Source organism: Peromyscus leucopus, chromosome 22 (genome assembly GCF_004664715.2).
Source record: "Peromyscus leucopus breed LL Stock chromosome 22, UCI_PerLeu_2.1, whole genome shotgun sequence".
NCBI classification, from domain to species: Eukaryota; Metazoa; Chordata; class Mammalia; order Rodentia; family Cricetidae; genus Peromyscus; species Peromyscus leucopus.
Window position 1 is genome coordinate 41018389 of NC_051081.1, and position 6829 is coordinate 41025217.

Below are 6829 nucleotides of genomic sequence, written 5' to 3' on the forward strand. Positions count from 1 at the left end.
AAGTCCCTTGGCAAGATTATCGGACGCTTCTAAGGAATTAAGTAAAGTCAGTCATACTTGGGGCCTGGGGAGATGGGGGTGGGATGGGCAACAATAAAAGATAAAGAACGAGAATCCTGATTGTGAAATACTTCGAAGTTAGACTGTCCCCCTGGGAGCAATAAGATGCTGAATGAAAAGGAAGCGGAGGAGAGATCGTGGAGCTGAGCAGAGCAGCGTGCCTCTGTGTTCATGCACAGCTCAGGCTAGCGGGCTCCTGGAGAGGTCTAGCAGAATATACAGAGCAGTCGCCGGTCCCCAGAGTGCCTGTGGCAGCACACACCCCTGTCCCCAGGAACTTGCTGAAAATGCACATTTGCGGGTCTTGCTCTAAACTGCTGTCTCGCCTGAGTCCAGGTTTGCTTCTATAGCAAAGGGTCAGAAACGGAACAGCTTATAAACAACAGAAATTTATTCCTCACTGTTCCCAAGGCTAGAAGTGGATACCAGAGCCTCCCATGGTTGGTTTGGGTGCTGACACTCTTTAAGGCTATAGAAGACTGATTCTCTGGAAGAGGGAGATCGAACTCCTCTCTGTGGATACTTTATAAGGGTACTTACTAATCTTATCCAGGGGGGGCTCTGCCTTTGTGATCTCATCAAAGGCCCTACCTGCTAATAATGTCATGTTGGGGTTTAAGACTTCAACACAGGAATTCAGGGGGTTACCTTCAGTTCATAACATCTACCGAGAGACAGAGCCTCGCACTGTTTATACAACTCCACTGACCAATCCAGATACACATGGAGGCTTGAGAGCCATGGCTTCAGAGACAACAGCAGTATCCCAGGATGAACTTCACCTACTGAGGTGGGAGACAGGTGTGTATGAAGAAGCCAACTTGAGTTCCAGGGAACATGACCTTTACGGCTCACAGCTGCTCAACAAGGACCTGAGCAGCATCTGTCTTGGAGAAGTCCCACCCCACAGATTCAAAACACAAACTGGAAGCCTCCAGGACAAGCTGCACTATACTACTTTACCAAGCAGCCCTTGACTTTGTAAGTTTCTCTCTTCCTCAGGCAGAATCTGTGGAAGTTGGGCATCTCTCTTGGGCTGAGAACTCCTTGCAGATCCTGGTGGTGGCTTGGATCCGGATGTAAGAAATTATCGGTGGGAGAGACGGTTCTGTGGTTAGCAGCCCTTGTGGCTCTTGCAGATGACCCAGGCTTGGTTTCCAGCATCCACATGGTAGCTCACAACCATCCACCACTCTGGTTGCAGGGGACTCGACACCATTATTTTGACTTTATAGAGTACCAGGCACGCGCATGGTGCACAAACATACAGAGTACCAGGCACACGCATGGTGCAGTCAAAACACACTCTCTTACACACACACACACACACACACACACACACACACACACACTCAAACTTGAGTGTGCAAGCAAAAAAGAAGGAAATTGTTGGTAACCACTGGTGAAGGGAAAGAGGACACTGGGAAGAACACAAGGACATTCCACTGCCTCAACCCAGAATGCACCACGTTGTACTTCATGCCACTAAGCCGCCATTGGCCCTTCCTTGACTTCAATAAGTATGGGTCTCCTAGAGGTGAAGGAATGGCAGGAGAGGCCATGGGGATGTTTCTCTCTAGGGCATGCTTCTATGCAAGAAGACCTAGATGGAGAAAAAAGAAGCTCGTGTGAGGGTGCTTTGTGGGAAAGAAAGTGGACATACAAGTCCTTTCCCAACTTGAGGTTTGACCGAACTCTAATCCTCTGGTTCTGAAAATGTAGTAAAGTTGCCAAAACGGGTCGAACTTTTTCCCTAAGGGGTTCTGTAATTCTAGGAATAATTCGGTTCTGAACAATGTCCTGGCAGCCCCTCCAGGCCTCTGGCATCTGGGACTGTGACAAGCAGGGTCCAAGGCAGAACAGGGGTGGGGGGTGCTGCCATGGGCTATAGGCAAAGGCTGAGTGCACAGAGTCTCTGGTTTACCAGGCCTGGCCCAGGGGCGGAGGCTGCGAGGATTGAAAGAGTAGGGAGGAAAATCAGCCCTTCCTTTCCATTGGGCTGAAAAAGAGAAATATAACTGTTCCCCCTTGGGAAGAAGAAAGATAGATAGACTCAAGTCCATATCCCCAGCCTAGTTCTAGCTCCTGCCTCTGGTTCTGTTGGGCAGTAGGTATTATAGGGTCAGGGTGCATCGGCTCCATTTGGGTGACTAAGGCAGGGACTGATCTGGAACAGCTCCCACTTTACTGACCTCGTTCACTACGAGAACCACCACCACCACCACCAACAACAACAACAACACCCCATGCTTAGGAGCATCCTCCTCCTTGCAGCATCCGGGCTGAACCCCAGAGGAACAAGGAAGGAAGGCAGTGGAGAGGGCCGAGCCACCACCCACGACTCCTGAGCCCAGCAGCCTCGACTGTCACCATGAACAGGGAGGGGTCACCACAGCCCTGGCTCAGCCTCGCCCCCCGGAGCACTGTGTGCCACGCATCTTTGGCTCCATTTTAGTTAAGATGTCAGCGTTATGGGGACTCCAGTGGAGAGATTCCTAATGGGGTCAGCGCCCTGGGCACTAACATCAAATGCTTCTTCCTCCTCTTGGGGACAGATGGGATTAATGGCCATTGTTCCAAGGTCCTGTGCATTAAGACATCGAGCCCTTTGCTGAAAGATAAATTGCAGATGTGCCCTGAGGGAGGATGAATCACATTGATAATTCCCTTGATTAAAGCCCATTTATTAAAGATCCTGATGGCGGGATTTTTTTTTCTTTAGTAGATAGATTGGGAAGTACTTCAGAAAAAAAAAAAGAGACATAATAATCCGGTCCACCTTGGTCGATGAGTTTTTTCTTCAGAGAAAGTAGTTAAGCAGTGTGCTGCTCCAATTGTTCCCCAGGAGTCGTACCTTGGAGGGAAAGGGGCAGGGAGAGGAAAGAGGTAGGTGGAGCAAAGGTTCACGTGAGAGTATACAGAGGCCCGCTCACCCTGTTACGCTTGGAAATCCATTCTCAGAGTGAGTGCGAGACCCCTAGGCGGCAAGATCGACTGCATGAAGCAGAATCGAAGAGTTTTTTCCAAACTGCCCTGAGCTCCTTCCCTCACAAAGCTACCACTTCACATCTTAGCAGAAGTATTTTGAAGGCTGTCAGAGACCAGGGCTTGGGGGACAGTTATAACCCATACTTGGGACTGGGTGCCTGGGTCTGTGGAATCCACGACAGCTCTGGTCTAGATGCCCCGTGGCAGGCTGAGGTCTTTGGCAAGCAGAGTCTAGCTTTGAGATGCACTTACAAACACCAGACTGGGAGTAGTCTGTCCCACGTGCAGGAAATAGACAAGCTGGACACCCAAGAGGTGCTCTGTGGCACAGAAGAGGGTCTGTCCCTAGAAAATACTCCAGGCTCAGAAGCTGCAAGCCCACATCCTGCCTAGGAATCTCAGGACCAAGGTGACCCTACTCTGATGTGCAAGCTGAGGGAGAAGGCCTGAGTCACCCCTCCAGGCCTACATCTCCCATTCTGTAGGAAAAAGTGATGCGCGTGGGACAGTTTGGGTGGGCTTCTGAGGGACAAGCTCTCATATGGGTGACTTGGGAATACATGCCTATAAAAAGCTGTGCCAAGCATTTTTAAACACAGATCTGCCAATGCATCTCCTGCAGCTTGGAGGCCCAGGCTCTTGGATCTGATCAAGCTCCTGCCTTCTGCCAGGCTGCAGACACCCCCTTGGGTAGACTCCCAACAGCCGCCAACAAGAGAAAGAGGTGGGTGCTTATGGGGGAAGCCTGAGCCCACAAAGGGCCAGAGTCAGGTAGGAAAGATGCCGTCTTCTGTGGGCCATAGACCCTCACCCAACTACCTGCATTCTCACATGTCTTTTCCTTAAAATACAAGACAATAGGGCGGCCACCCAAACTGTTAGATCAGGGACCACAGACCTAGGATGCCAGGGCTTCTGAGCACTGGTTTGGGCTAGATTCTTCCCAAGTGCCGCCGTTCTTGTCCCATATCATGTGGCCCCCCGCGTGACCCTCTTTCTCTGGCTATTCTCTGTCCCCTTTCCCGTTCCTCCTTCAGCTGCTCCAAGAGGCCAAACCCCTGAGAAAAAGGAGACCCTGAGCCAGGTGGTGGTAGTGCACACCTTTAATCCTAGCACTTGGGAGGCAGAGGCAGATGGATCTCTGTGAGCTCAAGGCCAGCCTGGTCTGCAGAGTGAGTTCCAGGACAACCAGGGCTCTACAAAGAAACCCTGCCTCAAAAAACCAAGAGAGAGAAGAGAAGGAGATGTTCCAATGCCACCTGGAGCCAAACCTGCTGTGGTCCCTCGGGGAGGCCCTGACATCGAGTCCTTAAACTCTCAAGTTTCCTCAGCAGAAATTCGACTGGCTAAGAAGGAGAATCTGGGCTGGGGAATACTCCAGGCAAAGAACCCTGAGGAGGGTGTGACCCCTCTATGCGCCCAGGAGATGTTTCTCCCCTACAGTTCAGCTTCCTGGGAGTGAAGCTAGGTGAATATATTCTCCTCAGGATGGGAGGAAAGACCACTGAAGGAGGCCAGGCCGCTGCATGACAGACCTGGGCATCCTTACCACAGACAGAGCTGAGTGCCAGGACCTCCACAGCCCAGCTTAATTACACAGCCATGCGCTAAACTACATGTCTGGACCAGAAATCACTGTGTCCTCCAAGGAAGGTTGTCTGAGAAAATTACCTGTCCCATCCAACCTAGGTGGAAGGAAGGAAGCAGGCCAGGGCAACCAGACAAGGGGCTGGTCACATGCAGACTCGGCTACCTGGTTAGACCCACCTGGTCTGTCCCATACCTGGCTCCTCCCCATGACTGTATTAACCCCATCTGGTCTGCCCCACATCTGGATCCTTCCCATGCCCCATCTTCCTATGGCTGGACTCTGTGCTACCACTGTAGATTATCCCTGGAACTAGAGTGATAGGAACATAACATAAGGTAAGGCTTAGAATAAAAGGTCCCAGACACTGTGGGTTAAAGTATCTTCCTTTATTTTATGTTGTGGATTTTTTTTTGCCTGCATGTCTGTATGTGTACCATGTGCCTTATGCCTTCAGAGACTGGAAGAGGATGCCAGATCCTCTGGAACTGGAGTTACAGACTGTTGTGAGTACCATGTGGGTGCTAGGAGTTGCCGGGGCTCTTAATCACTAAGCCAATCTCTCCAGCCACAGATTCTGTGGTTTCAACAGTAAAAGCCACAGCCTTTTAGAGACTAGAAGTCCCAGATCAGGTTATGTAAGGACTCTCTTCCCAGCCCGCCCATGGCTGCATCTTACCAGGCCTCTTCCTCTTTTAATAAGAACACTAACCCCACTGTAGGGTCTCACCCTTTGGCCTCATCTCAACCATCATGGCTCTCAGAGGGGATTACACATGCATGTGGACATGCACTGAGCCGTGGAGTCTGGCCCTTGGGAGGCTTCCTCAGCTGCTGCCCTCATGATGAACCCCAGGGGACCCTGGGGGAAATCTCAGGATAACTCAGCATCTTCTCTCTGACTGCCTGCCTCTAATGGTTCATCGTCACAGGCTCGGAGTCCAGCACAGGCAGAAATGATGAGTTCCTCAGCTTGACCCAGGCTCCCAGCAACCCCATCCAGTCTCTCTCCTATGTGGTCCAAGTCTCCATGGGCAGCCGCTGAGATAGCCACTTACAGAAGCTCCCTCCCTCTCTCTCTCTCTCTCCCTCCCTCCCTTTCTCTCTCTCTCTCTCTCTCTCTCTCTCTCTCTCTCTCTCTCTCTCTCTCCCTCCTCCCCCCTCTCTCTCTTCAGCAGCGGAATACTGATTTTAAAGTCCTCCCACCCCAGGCTAGTGGGCGTTCTCAGGAGAAAATGCCAAGAGAAGGAGAGCCATTGCAGGCAATGGGAACTCTGGGCTGTCTTAGGAAGGGAAGAACAAAAGAAAAAAAAAAAATGAACCAGAAGAGAATGAACAACCCTAGGGTCTGGGTTTGGTACCCAGACACCCAGGTAGGAGGCCCCCTCAGAAGGAGTGGGAACCAGCCTCGGGGCGCAGGCAACAGGGACGATGTGGTTCCGAGATGGATTTTGTTATTGCTGTTGTTTGGCCCCTGAACCCCAGACAGGGTTTCTCTGTGTAGCCCTGGCTCTCCTGAAACTCACTCTGTAGACCAGGCTGACCTTGAACTCACAGAGATCTGCCTGCCTCTGCCTCCTGAGTGCTGGGATTAAAGGCGTGCGCCACCACCTGAGTTTTGTTGAAGCAGCAGAGGACCAGAACAATTCAGTTCAGAGCCCTACCCCTCTCCCCCAACGCGCGCGCGCGCGCGCACACACACACACACACACACACACACACACACACACACAGTTGCACCCCTAGCAGCATGCAGCAGGGAAAGTAGGTAGTCCCCTGGGCATCGCTGTGACTCTTCACACAAATGACTTGGAGTACTGACCCCCATGTCCTCTTGTAAGTCCCATTCCCCCAAGGGTCTGCCTCTTCCCTGGTCTGGTGTTCTCTCAGGATTTCAGCGGTGACATCCCAAGTATGCTTTAAACTTAAAAAGTATAAGAGCCAGTTAGACAGGTGGACATCCATGGGGACACATGCCACACCAGCAAACACACACACACACACACACACACACACACACACACACACACGGATTTGAACTTACAGGCAAGTGGACCATAATTCATTTTTCCTGAAAACCGAGCTGAACTCAGTATGAAAAATAGTTTCCTACTCCTTTTTGGGATCAAGGCCAGGTTATTGCTGTTCCCAGGGAACCAAGATGGGTCACAAAAGGCTCTTTTTTTCCTCCCT

At 51.3% G+C, this 6829-nt stretch overlaps 1 long non-coding RNA gene across 1 annotated transcript; it reads left to right on the forward strand.

The window, feature by feature from the left end:
• Nucleotides 1-714: 714 nt before the first annotated feature.
• LOC119086507 lies at nt 715-2732 on the forward strand. The gene is made up of 3 exons (XR_005089806.1): nt 715-861; nt 1063-1139; nt 2335-2732. It is a non-coding gene; the product is annotated as an uncharacterized LOC119086507 (long non-coding RNA).
• The last annotated feature ends 4097 nt before the right edge of the window (nt 2733-6829 follow it).